Here is a 14941-nt window from a genome sequence, read left to right as displayed (position 1 = left end):
AGGACTCTGGGATCATGACCTGAGCCGAAGGCAGAGGCTTTAACCCACTGAGCCATCCATGCACCCCAACATTGTATATTTAAATGATTATTCTCCCCCTTTTATAAATGAAGATAAATAGTTGTCCATGTTTCTGGAGTTCGTAAATGGCCAATGTAGGACCCTGGCCTCTCTGAAATCTGTTATTCTTTGTCATACACTGCTGTTCTTTGGTAAAGCCTATTTGAATATATGTGTGTGATCTCACCAAGGAAACAAATATTAAAGGAGTGCCCAGCAGGCACTGAATTAAACACTGGGACACAATGACATAAGGTGTCATGCTTTGGGCTGTCAAGAACCTCACAGGAGGTCACAAGAGACACACACATAAGAAAGAAGAAAAATGAACAAGACACTTCTCATACGTTGAATACTCTGGGAGCACCGAGAAGGGAGGATTTGGGAGTTTGTATTTTATGCAATTCACTGTGTATCTATTGATCCCCATTGTGTTCTGAGCCCTGGGCTGAGTTGAGGAAACAGATAAATAAGACAGAATCCAGGGCCTCAAGCTTGTCCCAAAAAAAGTGGCAGCATTGCAGAAATTTGTTTGCTCATATTTACATAGATACCTAGTCCTTCCATATGGAGACTCTTAATCCCATTTTGCTGTTGGGTCATTTTATACAGAAATTGGGAGCTCTAATGTTTCTTTTCTTGTATGTGTTTCACCGTGTCCTCTTTCCCCCTACTTGTGCCTAGAGACCCAAGGATCAGGCGAGGTCTTTTCATTTGATGAATAAAGGTGATATAGTGAAGAAATAGCTAAATTGAAATGTGGGCAAGAAAATGATACTTCAAAAGTGATTTTCATCTAATATGAGATTTGAACTTTGGCCAGTTTTCGCACCTCAGCACCTTGACCGTATTGTATTTCTAGAAGGTAGAAAATATTAAACATTGTTAATGATTGATTGCATCTCAGCTTTCAAGTGTTACATCAAACCTTTAAACCTTTAAAAGGGGGAATTTTTTTCTCTTCACGCACATCGACAGAACTTTTTGGTTATTAAAAACTAATGCTGTGGATTTACTACATTTAATCCAAATTTGATCCAAAAGTGAAATTCCTTTTTGGCAGCATCATCAATAATTTACTGCATCATGAGATTTCCTTTTGGGGGCACAAAATATTGGCTAGAAGAGTTCTGGCTGACACGTTATAAAATAAAGCTGGCAAATGGACTGTATGGGGCTTTGCCAACGCTATACCCATCAGAAGAGTCCCAAGCGAGTGAGTATGGCTCTCCTTTAAGCTGCCCTCTGAGAGGTGGTGTGCACCACCAAACACCCAGAATGGCCTAGAACTCTGGAAATCTACACCTGGAATGGATATTAGTAGTCCCCTACCCTACCCACTCTCCTAAATCAGGAATTACTTTATTTGAAAACCACCTGATACAGGTTCACTCAGGTTCAACTGAACTTAAATGTCCACCATCATTGGTTAGCTCTGAATGCTAAACAGCTGATAGATACTCCTCTCAGATGCTTCTCCCCATTGATTCTAGTTCTTTCCTATGAGCCCCAGGAACCTAGCTGCCCCTTTTTAACACAAATCTTGCAGATTAAATGAAAGGTTTCCTCTTGGCCCCTCTAAGTCTTCTCAATTTCAGGAAAACATTCCTGAGTCCTTCCGCTAAATCAACTCCTCTCTTCTGAACTTTCTTTTATGTACTGGAATCCTTTATAAGTTGTGAGGTATGAGCCAATACCTGGGTGTTCACTTGAGTTCAACACACTGCTGGCCAGTTGAATGTTCAGTGATAGTGAATGTGATGCATCTATGGGCTACCTCCGACCACTTCTTTACTAGTGGTTGCCTGGCATGCTATGCTGAAGAAGGTTCTGATGTTTTCTCTGTACTCTAATGTTATCTCTGCATTTTGCAATGTCTGTTATGGGTACCTGAGCGGAGAGTGGTGGCTGGTTTGCTGCCACCTTAGACAGAAAGACCCTCTGAATACACATCTTTCCAAGTTTCCGCGTGGAGTTACTGAAAGTGAAGACTAAAAAGCCGTGTCACTTATGTTTCCTTAAGTTCTTTTAAGGGTAAAGAGTTCTATTTATTCTCTGAAAATGTCCTCACTGTACTTAGTTCCATGTGTCCCTGATATTTAAATAGGGGTGGCCCACAGAGACCAAACTATGAAATATTCTGGAATGAAGGAAAATCGTATCTTTGTCCTATAAGATGGCTTGTTCAGATATTCTTCTGAAATCATTGAGCATCTCTGAAGATGATCAGGATAGTAATGGTGATAAAAATAAGTAGGCTTTATTGTGTTTTATAGTTTTTACATCACTTTAAGCTCTGTTCTTCCTTTTGATCCTTAGGACACCCTTGGTATTATTATTCCTATTTTAAGCTGCGAAGACAATTTTGGAATTTTTAAGTAACATGACCCAGAACATTTGATGAGTATGTCATCTTGAATCCTGTTTTGTTAGTTTTGTTTGTTTACTACAAAACCTGAAACTTTTGCCATGTAGGATGGGCTTTGGGGGCATTTGTTCATATTTATCTTTGCCAGTTCCGTTTCCCTGCTGGCTTATCAGTAGTCACTTTTCTTTTCCTATGGCTATAGCCCATGACTAAAGCTCTCTCTGTAGCCCAGTAATTATTTTCTCCCCTGTCCTTTCAGGACCTAGAGTGGGTGATGGCCTTTAGCTCTGGATGGGCAGGGAGAGAGGATATGCTAGCAGAAGCTAGAGCTAATTACTACTCCAGTTAAGGGAACTCCAGCCCACACTGGTTCCCTTAACCCTGACCTTAACTGTAAATAGGCCTTTCATTAAACTCCCTTCAATTACCCTTTTGAGTGTGCTTTCCATTTTCCTGCCAAGGCCCCAACTGACACCACTGACCCAGGGCAGATAGGTCCCTGCTGCCCTTCTCTGATTTACAAGGCAAACTTAGGTCTGAATGACATTTAGATTGGATATTAAAGAGAGGCTGCCCCATTCTTTGGTGGGAGCAATTACCAAGACACAACCCAATTCATTTTGTGGGGAATAGTTGCATAGGAAGGATAACTTCCCAAATTCAAGTCCATCTAGAACCTCGGGGAGTACACTGACTTTGGGATTATTGGGAGGAATGCATTCTCTTGATACTCAGCCAAATTTGATTTATTAATCTATTTTATTTGTGTTGAAATGGAGCCTCTATTTCGTGGTAACATAAGTTTCAAAGACAGACTCCACCATCTGGGTATATGTATGTGTATGAGTGTGCGAGTCTGATGTCTGCATCTGTGTATCAACCCCCCCCCCAACCACACACACACACAAAGCTCGTGGTGTGAATATGGCAAAGTTTATTCTTGAAACTATCTATTTAAACTGAATGAATCCTAAAACCATAAGTGGTAGCCCATTAATTTTCTAGCAATGTTCTTTTATAGCCACTGGATTTTACATAGAATTTAATTTCCTATCTTTTTGAGGTGTTCCTAAATTTCCTACCATCTGAGCCTTCTAAGCACACAGGCCATGATGGCTGGAATACTCTTTTATGCTTTCTATTTTTTTTAGTACAAATGTAGTGGCTTTTCTCTATAAGTTATTAACATAGTGCAATATAATGATATCACTCAGACATATGTATAGGAAACATATATCACTCAAGAATTTTTAAAGACCTTTTAACAGGGAATTCAGGGCTTTCTAAAGTATTAAAAAGGCTGGAAGTGTGGACAGTAGCTGTATATCTAGGAATGCCCCAGAGCATCACAAGAATCACACCTCTTCCCCCACACCCCAGAGCTGCTATTACTGTCCAATCAAAGAGTGAAGAATTTGAGGCTAGCTACTAAAACAACTGAGTTCAAGAGCATGCCTCAGTGGCTGCAGTCCAAGGAAGCTCCCATTGCTGTCACCACCTTGACCTCCAGAAATGTGGCAGTTGAGCAAAAGGACTCTGAGTCTGCTCAGTGCTTTAATGATCTTAATGGTCAAGCCTAGAGGCGAGTTGCTGGATTGACACCAGAGGAGAAAGTGCCCACATCTCAGCCCTGGTGATGACCTCTGTTTTACTCTCCCCTTAAAATTTCTTGTGAGCACATTTGATTTGCAAGCCCTACTTTACATCCTGAACCTTTGCCACAAGGGAATCTGGAAAGAGTGGTTTTTCATTGAGCTTTCAGCAGCACAGGGAGGTATGGTGGTTGAAAGGAGGTAGGACTGAATGTCGTATGCTGATCAACTCTACCTGTCCCAGCAATAGAGAGAAAACTGAGCTTTGGAGGCAGATGGACCTAGGTTTCCTATTTATTAACTGTGTTTCCTTAGTGAAATTACAACTCTAGTCCTAGCACCCATTTCCTCTTTTTAAAAAAATTTTTTTAATTTTTAATTTTTTTTGTTTTTTAAATTTATTTTTTATTTTCAGCATAACAGTATTCACTATTTTTGCACCACACCCAGTGCTCCATGCAATCCGTGCCCTCTATAATACCCACCACCTGGTACCCCAACCTCCCACACCCTGCCCCTTCAAAACCCTCAGATTGTTTTTCAGAGTCCATAGTCTCTCATGGTTTACCTCCCCTTCCAATTTCCCCCAACTCCCTTCTCTCTAACTCCCCATGTCCTCCATGCTATTTGTTATGCTCCACAAATAAATGAAACCATATGATAATTGACTCTCTCTGCTTGACTGATTTCACTCAGCATAATCTCTTCCAGTCCCGTCCATGTTGCTACAAAAGTTGGGTATTCATCCTTTCTGATGGAGGCATAATACTCCATAGTGTATATGGACCACATCTTCCTTATCCATTGGTCCATTGAAGGGCATCTTGGTTCTTTCCACAGTTTGGCGACCATGGCCATTGCTGCTATAAACATTGGGGTACAGATGGCCCTTCTTTTCACGACATCTGTATCTTTGGGGTAAATATCCAGGAGTGCAATGACAGGGTCATAGGGAAGTTCTATTTTTAATTTCTTGAGGAATCTCCACACTGTTCTCCAAAGAGGCTGCACCAACTTGCATTCCCACCAACAGTGTAAGAGGGTTCCCCTTTCTCCACATCCTCTCCAACACATGTTGTTTCCTGTCTTGCTAATTTTGGCCATTCTAACTGGTGTAAGGTGATATCTCAGTGTAGTTTTAATTTGAATCTCCCTGACGGCTAGTGATGACCCATTTCCTCTTTTCACAAAGAGTACAATAGATTATATGTAACTCTGAATTATTGGGAAGACCAAATGTGATAGAGTTCTCAAACTGGATTCCAGGTTACTCTGGGTGCCAGAGCAGTCCTAGGGGCATCTCAGGTTATCGTAAATATTCAAAGAAAACACAGTTCTACTTGTCATCTGTTGGACTCCAAAGTACTAGCCTGAGGTAGGTCACAGTCTCAACATTTTGCTACATTGACCACGTCCTATCTCTTTGAAAATGCGTTTTCAGCAGTTCCTCTGTTGTCAAGCTCATAATGCCCCAAAACTGATGTCAGCATTCCAGTGTCCAGTAGGATTCTAAGGTTTGGCAAAGGGTACAATGCCCAGTAGGCACACAAGCCCCATGAGTCAGTATTATGGGATAAGCTGTGTCCCCCACAAACTCATTTGTTGAAGCCCCAACCTCTTGTACCTCACAATATGACTGTGTTTGGAAATAACATCTTTAACGCGAGGTGATTAAATTTAAAAAGATGTCAACAGAGTAGACCCTGACCCAATCTGACCAGTGTCCTTATAGGAGGAAAAAATTGGGGCACAGAGAGGGACAGCAGGGATGCAGGTGCACAGAGGGAAGGCCATGGAAGGGGACCCAGCAAGAAGGCAACCATCCATAAGCCGAGGAGGGCGGCCCCTTGGGAGAAACTGCGCTTACAGACATCTTGATCTCAACCACAAAATTTTCATCTTATCACAACCTAATAGAGAAAGAATCAACCACAAAATGAGAGATGAAATGAAGAAGCCAGTCGTGAAAGTGGGAGAAGTGAGATCAGTGGAACCTTGGGCCGTCATCAGAATGCCATCTCACCTCAGAGGCAGACGACCACTGTCCAGCTTGGGGTACAGCCTCCATGTGTGGCCTTTGCTCCGAATTCCTGCTAGGCGTGCCTCAGCTCCTTCCCACAGAGAAGTCCTCAGTGAAGAGGACAAAACACGCCCCTTCTCCAACCAGAGTAATCAGGGGAGATAGGGAAGGGAGCATAGGCCCTTGGCTGTTTCCATGTAACTGTAACAAACTCCCTTTAATAGTGTCTTACCTTCATCAAGCTTCTAAATAGACTGTCCATGCACATGTTGCATGTGGTTATGTGTGTGTGTGTGTAGGTGCATTTGTGCAAATACATGAAATACACATATCGATCTATCAAAGTGGGACGTTGGTAAAATTCCCCATGCGGGCTCCCAACAGAGAGGCTGCACACATGTGGTTTGTACTGTGCTTCAAGGCAGTTACCTTTCACTGTTTGCTTACCCTTGCTGGCACTTACCCCATGTACCAGGTACAAGTCCAGATACTTTACCCATAGTAGCTTTTCTAAAAATCACACCGACCTCCAGAGGTTGCCACTCTTCATCACATTGTCTTCAGATGATAAAAATGTGTGTGCAGAAAGGTCAGCAACTTCTTCCAAGGCACCTGGCTAGTGAGGGGTGGAGGACCCAGGTTAGGAGTACGAGCGAGTGCTCTGATGGCAGAACCCTAACATAGTTTACCGCGTCTATGTCGTCCAGACTTGATCAGCCCCTTCCTTCCTTCTCCTCCCTCCCACAGGGCCTGATGATTCCCATGCAAAAGGGCCCCACATTTATTCTTGTGCAGAGTCCTGCGGGGGAGGGGGAGGCCCTGTGCCCCAGGCAGGGAGATGAATTAGGAGACCGTTGCAAAATCCAGGCCACAGACACATTATGGGCCTGGCAGAAGGAATGTACCTGGTTTCCCCCCAGATAACTGAAAGCCTCAGAACGTCATTCTTCCTTGGAATCTTCCTCTCTCTCTCTCTCTTAATATTCCTGCTGGTGCTGCTCATTCTGGGCAGTGATTTCACTGACATTTTGGAATCAGCTGGGAACGTTCTCTTAGACCCTTCTCAGTTCTGTAGCCTTCTACAGTAACTCCCTGTTTTTCAGCAGATTTTCATTTTCCTCTTTTGCAGCTCCTCTCCTTCACCAGTTATTACTTGACCTTTCATCTTCTGAAGCCCGACTAGCATACAGGCAGCTTCCTTGGAATTTTTAGCTGACAGATGTGATCTAAAGTTCCCTGCAGTTGCCTGAAAATAAAGGGATCAGAACACAAAATCTTCCCTGGTCTTTAAGGGAAGGATGATAAAATAAGTGTTGGGGGAGGTGGTAATGAGAAGACCATACCCACTTCTGGTTTCCATCTGCACACACTCACAGTGCCTCTCGAGGAGAACTCCTAGTGGCTGTGGAATTTTGTATCCAAGTATGTTTTTTAATTTGAGACTCCATGTGGGCCAAGTTGCACGTGGCCAGAATTTCTGCAAGAGAAGATCAGAACATTCTGTTTTGCCATGTCATTGTTTGCAAAGGAAGAAGGGTGATTATTTTATGAATTTTTGAAATAGTAGAAAGAGAACTAACTGGCCTTGTCAGAAACCTGAGTTTGGAATTTTATCCCAGGGCTCAGGGGATATGTGGGGTAATCATCCACACATCATGAGGGTTTTCATAAAATAATCAGGACACACAAAGTTCTTTTGGTGTCCTTGCACAGCATTTCATTGAAACTACCTTCGTCAAGGTTACCCATGATGCTCGTGATGTGAATTCCAGAGGCACCTTGATGCGTTCGCCCTCCTCCCCCCATTACCAGGATTTAGTACAGCTGATCCTCTGCCTTTTCTACCTTTCCAGTTTGTCCGTGTCTCGTCCCTGGTCTGATGGAAATGGTGATCCTATTCTTAGACTCAGTTCGTTGACTCTTCTTTCTCTATGCTCCCCTCCAGGTGATCTCACTTGACGGTTCCAGTAGAATGTTCCACAGACATCTCAGACTTCGCAGGCACGGGCCAGGTATTTGTTGATTACTGACCGTGCATTTGCTCTCTTATGTTCTCCTGGTCCTACGAAGACTGGAGGTCTGCAAGTGACAACTCCCAGACTCTGAAGCCTCCAATGCGATGAGGAAGGGAAAGCAATGAAAAACAATCGTGCTCTTGGCAGCACCTCTGGCCATGGCCACCTTGATGTCTTCCACTCAATGGCAGTTGCCATGATCCCAACAGTTTCTGTAAGGCTGATTTACACACCATCAATAGTAGAGGTTGCTGTAGCATTGGGAGAGTAATGAGGGCCCTTGCGAGGCATCAGGAGCTGGTGGTTCCCTCACAGTCAGTGGGTGAGTGGCTGGTGAGTTCCCACCCACTGGGGGCAACGGCTTCCCCATCTCTATGCACTATCCCATTCCCTCTGCTTTCCAGTCCCTTCAGGACCATTAGCACAGTCAACTTACCCCATGGTCATGGTAGGCACAGTACCTTGAGCATACACCAGTTTTAGGGCCTTGGAAATATTTTGTTTTAAATTTATTTTTTTTATTTTCAGCATAACAATATTCTTTATTTTTGCACCACACTCAGTGCTCCATGTAATCTGTGCCCTCTATAATACCCACCACCTGGAGATATTTTAATTATTATCTTTCAATTAGAAAGAAAAAAAAAATGGAGGAAAGAGCCCATAAAAAGCAAAAGCACCTCATTATAATGCAACTATTTTCCAGCAACAAATTCCTTTTTGGGTGAAAAGTTAGTAGTTTCTGCTTTCCTCATGTGGACACTGCTAAGTCAGTTCTCCAAATAGTACTCATGATTCCTGCCCCTGAAGGCCCTGTTCTCCCCATTCTTCTCGCTCTCTCTGGGAAGGGTACCATCATTCACCATAAACTCAGAGACCCAGCCATGATCCTTGAGTCCCCACATCTAAAACATCTCCACATCCTTCTGTCTGTTCAACAGACACATATCTCAACTCTGCCCATTGGTCTCCACTTCCACTGGTACCAGCTAGTCCAATTCACCTGTCAGGGCTTTCTTCTTGGCCTTAAAATGATATGAGACCATGTTAGCATGCCCCCCAAGGCCCTGTATTGTCTGGACCCTGCCTCCTCCCCTAGTCTGCTTCTCTGCCCTCAGTCCTTGCTTATAGGCTCAGTATAGGAGATGAGTTGCATTAATGGCCCCAGATTTTCATGCCTCCCTGATCCCATGTCCTTTGGTAGTACCTTCCCACACAGACCATGAGATCCTCTCCTTCACATCATTATGCAGGTGTTACCTCCCAGGCAATGACCTAAAACTGCCCCACCTCTCCCATACTTCCTATTACACTGTCAGAGATATTGCAGACCTGGTTTCAAGGGTCGGCTCCATTATTCTGGAGCTCTGTGACCTCCTGATCTCTGATATCTACTTTTCTAATATGTAAAAAGGGAATAACTACTACCTTATGGGGCATCATGAGAATTTAGTGGAACAAAAAAATGTAATACTGCTCCATGACAGGTCCTTAGCAATAGTCATGCTCCTTTATGAAAATGTTCACCAGCAATATTTTAGAATTAACTTTCATTTTTGATTTAGGAATCCACCCACTTACCAAGCAGAGTCAGCAAGACAGAAACAACAGTTCAAGGAATAAAAATATCGTCATTCTTCTACCTTAGCAAGTGTTTTATAATTGCAGTGAGCACCGAGAATCTTGGGGGGCCACTACACCCAAATGTCTTGGTAATAAATATAGGTCTGTGCCTGTGTCTGTAGTATACCAGGGACCCAGGAGACAAATAAGGTTGAATTCCTCACATGAGTGTGTTTTACGAGTGTTTTCCTGAGGATCATAGTAGAGGCATTTACGGCCACAGAAAAAGAGACTTTTCAGGAGTCATTTCATGGGGCGAGAGACACCAAAGTGGTTATAAAAAGTAAGGCACCTCTGCATAGTACATCTTTTGGAAAGCAGGGCTGCTGAGTACTTGGCATCATTGCCCCTCTGCTTCTCCAGGTCATCTTCCCTTCCCTTTGTCCCCAAGGAGCTGTGAGATCCAAAAAAACAGGTGAGGCTGATTGCAACTGCTTCTGCTACTGAAAGATTCTACTCCTTAAAACCAAAAAATATAAAAAGGGATAAAAACTGACTACACCGGATTTTCTTCCCACCCCCTGGACAGCCCTGTCATTTATAACACACAGGGCTCAGCCCTTGGCTGTCATTAGCACTGAGAAAACTGTTGAACTCTTTCCCTTTTTATGTATTTCTCAATATTAGAGCTGCCACTCGGATTTATGTGCTCCAACAGAAAGAATAGACAAAGAAGTCCATGTTTCTGAAGGAACAGAATCATGTTCTAAAGGAGAAATCAAAGCAAAGAGCAGATTTGGGTTCAAGGAAAGGCCCCCTCCCATATCCCTGGAATGAGTATGGTTCCCTCCAAAGCAGAAATGCCAAGTCCATTCTCTTGTTAACAGTTGAGTTTTCTTTAACATCTCTGTGTTTACATAGCATACTGTCTTTCAGCAATTGGTATGAGGGGGATTCATCTTATATAATAAAATTAGTGGGTTCCAGTATGTGTCACTGTCATTATCTACCTGTCATCCCAAAAATGAGGAGAAAGGGAACATTCAAGAAAGTCAGGGAAGAACACTATTCCTCAAGATTTATTTTCTGGAGCATTAGATGCATAATAAGTTAATAAGTGTTCCAAGAAAAAAGACCCTGTGGTCAAGTGAGATTGGGAAATGCTTCTTTAGTTAAGGCTAAATGAAACTCTTTTCTGTGGGACTTCTTAAAACCCTTTATTAATTTGTATTGTGAACCTCCAAGACTAGGATAGGGCATGTAAAAAATTTGGTAAGAACACTATTCATATCTTATGGGAATAAATTAGAAAAACAGAGTAAAAAAAATAAAGTTCCCGTTTTCAAGTCAGTCATTGCCTAATGGGGACACAGTCCCATAAACAGACTGTTAAAACCAACTCAGTAAAGCATAACAATTAAGATAAATACGTAGAGGACTGTGGAAGCTCAGTAGGAGGAAACTAAGCAAGTATGAGGAGCCAGTGCTTCCTGGAGGAGGTGATCCCAGAGGTCGGCTCTCATAATGAGTGGTGTCATCCCAATCATCAGCCCATGATTTCTGGTCATCTACACAAAATAAACAATCCTTTATCTTCAGTAAAGCAAATAGCTTTTCTATGTTAGTATTTTTGTGCATTTGTTTTTTGTTGTCTTTGGAAGCCAGGTATATCTAGATCCAAACCTCAATTCTCCATCTCAGATCTTGAGGTACTACCCTAACCTCATCTGTTTTTCAGAATTATCATAAGAATTAGAGATTTTATAAGTAAAACACTAACAAAGTGCCTGAAATGTGACAGGTTCAACCATTTAGACTATTTTTACTTTTATTAAGTCTTAAGATTATAATGGATTTACAGATACCTAATCTATGCATTCACTCAGTGTATACTAATCCCATTCTAGAATGTTTATATTATAGCTTCTGTTTGAGACTCTGCTTAAATTTAATTTTGTTTAATAAGATCTCAGACTCTGAAAGACTATAGTGCTGCATCTGGGATATATACAAAATGGATTAACTACACATCTTGTCGTGGATCAAAAGTTTCCAGTTCATTACTCAGGGTGGGGAAAAAGTAAGAGCATAGTAATAGGCACAATAGATCTGGGAGTCAACAGGTGCTAAATAAGAGACTCAGATAAAAACCTGTGGGAGAGAAGATAACTTTTCTCTGGCAGATGAGGGAGGGCTTCCTTAAGGGCGTGACATTCAAGCAGGGCCTCAATGTATGAATCATATATGGACATAAGAGATTAGCAAGGGAAGAAATCCAGGAGAAGAAGAGAGAAGAAGCAAAGTAATCATTTCAGTTTGTCTAACTTAGGTAGCTCCTGTGGGTGATACACAGAATGTTAACCCAGAAACGTAAACTGATAACAGATTATGCAGGACCAGACTTCATTTTTGCCAGGGTGTCACATTGGACAACCAACATTGTTTAAATAAATGAGTTGACAAGAAGGGAAATCTGTAAGAACCCTAAAAATGCAAACTTCACCAGTTAGCTTATGAGCTGACCCTGTTTCTAACAAAGGTCTTGACTTTGATGTGCTTAAGCAAACAATGAATGAGGCATTAGCCCTGGAGCACTGGGGATAGATGGTTGTATACCTGATATAAGAGCCTCCCAAGGACTATGGAAATAAAGTATAGGGCTTAAAGGAATCTATCTACTGTTAGAGGAATTCACAAATAAGATCTGTGCATCAGCCTGGACATAAAAACAAAATCATCATCTCTGGTGATTTCTTACCAAATACTGCCATGCTTGAGTTTGGAAGTTAAATAGATACTCCAGGAGAGATCTGGAAAATTGCAAGCTGAGAAATTAACAGAAAAGGGATTCCAGACAGCTATTATTTTGGTAGCTCTGGGGAGAGCAAGCACAAAACCAATTTGGCAGAACAAGCTTACAAAATATTTTTCAAGCTGAAGCCCCACCGAAGATTAGCTCACAAGGAAAAATTAGGTAATTCGTGAAAGAGTAATCCATAGGGAGAGGTTGTAGACCAATAAACAACAGAAGTAGACCTTCAAGAACTTCAGATAATAGGAACTATGAAATAAGTATATTTAAGATAGTTAAAAACATAAAAGAAAGAAACTGCAGATATGGAGAAGAATAAGACATCATTGAAAATGTATCTGAGAAAGAATTTGTAAGTTAAAAATATAGTTACTGATATTAAAATCCACATGTAGTATAAATAGTAGCCTAGAATAAGCTGAAGAAAAATTAGTGAATTGGAAGATAGACCCAAAGAAATGCTTAAGAATATCATATGAAGAGAGAAACACTGAAGAAATTTAATAAGAGTCATGGCAGATGGAATGCAAAATAATAACAGAAACAGAAATGGCAAGCAGAAGTTATATTTGGAAACTGATAGTTACAATTGTTTGGTGTTTTCTCCTAATTACACTCACCTCTACCACCACAATCCAACTCACTCTCATCCTTCACCAGGATTATTTCAATAGCCTCCTGCCCGACCTTCCTGCTGCTGCCTGTGCCTGGTCTGCTGTCAACATCTGAACCTGAAAAAGTAGAAGTTGGATCAGACCATCTCAATCCTCTGCTTAAAACCTTCCCCTGTCTTCCAGTCCTGTTAATGGTGAAAGCACATACAAGGACTGTACAACCCGGTTTCACATGCCCTGTTCACTGTTTGAACATGTCCCCCTTTGACCCTCTGCTCTGTCTGCTCTGCTCCAGCTGGACCTTTGTCCTTGCTCCTCTTCAAAGACTTTGGCCAACTGCCCCTTCTGCCCCCAGAACTCTTGACCTTGCCATCTCCTCTGGTTGGATGCTCTTCCCATAGATATCTGCCTAGGTCCCTCCTTCCCCTCACTCAGATCTTTGCATAGATATCACCTTGTGTGTGAGGCCTAGCTTAATAATTCCATTTATAATCACAAAGCCCCCTCCCTACCCTCAGCATTCCTTATTCCTGTTTCTTACTCATTTTTCTCCACAACACTGATCTCTTACAAAATGTATTTTACGTATTGATTTATTTCTTTCTGTCCCCCATCTTCTACTACCCAATCCAAGAATATAAACTTTGTGATTGATAATGTCAACACTGATGAAAATTGGCTAATGCAGTAATTGCAGAAAAATTCATAATATTAAATGCTATATTACAAAATCAGTCTGAATATTAGAATGCTAAACTTAAACCTAACAAATCAGAAAATTTAAAAAATTTTAAAACTCAAAGGTAGAAATGAGCCATGTAAAAACAAAAAGTTAAATGCATAGAAAACAAAGCTGTATTATGGAGGATTGTTAAAATTAAAACTGTTACTCAATTTTAAAACATGAATTTAAGAGAAAAACCTCCAGAGAAGCTGGTTATGAAAGAAAAGAGGCAGGCAATGTTGATAACAGTCTTTAAGAGTTAAATGAAACTGGACCATTTCCTTACACCACACACGAAAATAGACTCAAAATGGATGAAGGACCTCAATGTGAGAAAGGAATCCATCAAAATCCTTGAGGAGAACACAGGCAGCAACCTCTTCGACCTCAGCCGCAGCAACATCTTCCTAGGAACAACGCCAAAGGCAAGGGAAGCAAGGGCAAAAATGAACTATTGGGATTTCATCAAGATCAAAAGCTTTTGCACAGCAAAGGAAACAGTTAACAAAATCAAAAGACAACTGACAGAATGGGAGAAGATATTTGCAAACAACATATCAGATAAAGGACTAGTATCCAGAATCTATAAAGAACTTAGCAAACTCAACACCCAAAGAACAAATAATCCAATCAAGAAATGGGCAGAGGACATGAACAGACATTTCTGCAAAGAAGACATCCAGATGGCCAACAGACACATGAAAAAGTGCTCCATATCACTCGGCATCAGGGAAATACAAATCAAAACCACAATGAGATATCACCTCACACCAGTCAGAATGGCTAAAATCAACAAGTCAGGAAATGACAGATGCTGGCGAGGATGCGGAGAAAGGGGAACCCTCCTCCACTGTTGGTGGGAATGCAAGCTGGTGCAGCCACTCTGGAAAACAGCATGGAGGTTCCTCAAAATGTTGAAAATAGAACTGCCTTATGACCCAGCAATTGCACTATTGGGTATTTACCCTAAAGATACAAATGTAGTGATCCAAAGGGGCACGCGCACCTGAATGTTTATAGCAGCAATGTCCACAATAGCCAAACTATGGAAAGAACCTAGATGTCCATCAACAGATGAATGGATCAAGAAGATGTGGTGTATATACATAATGGAATACTATGCAGCCATCAAAAGAAATGAAATCTTGCCATTTGCGACAACATGGATGGAAC

General features: G+C 41.6%; 1 long non-coding RNA gene across 3 annotated transcripts in view; it reads left to right on the top strand.

Moving 5' to 3' along the window:
* Positions 1-10586, top strand: part of LOC106005672 — an 86754-nt gene extending 76168 nt beyond the window's left edge. For all 3 annotated transcript variants that reach the window (XR_006601592.1, XR_001179206.2, XR_001179207.2), the window contains 2 exons: positions 7986-8052; positions 9621-10586. This is a non-coding gene — a long non-coding RNA (uncharacterized LOC106005672). The remainder of the gene's footprint in view (positions 1-7985; positions 8053-9620) is intronic.
* The last annotated feature ends 4355 nt before the right edge of the window (positions 10587-14941 follow it).

Source organism: Mustela putorius, unplaced genomic scaffold (assembly GCF_011764305.1).
Source record: "Mustela putorius furo isolate JIRA1106 unplaced genomic scaffold, ASM1176430v1.1 tig00003853_pilon_pilon_pilon, whole genome shotgun sequence".
NCBI classification, from domain to species: Eukaryota; Metazoa; Chordata; class Mammalia; order Carnivora; family Mustelidae; genus Mustela; species Mustela putorius.
The sequence above is the reverse complement of the archived record's forward strand: the minus strand, read 5'-3'. Positions and strand labels throughout refer to the sequence as shown.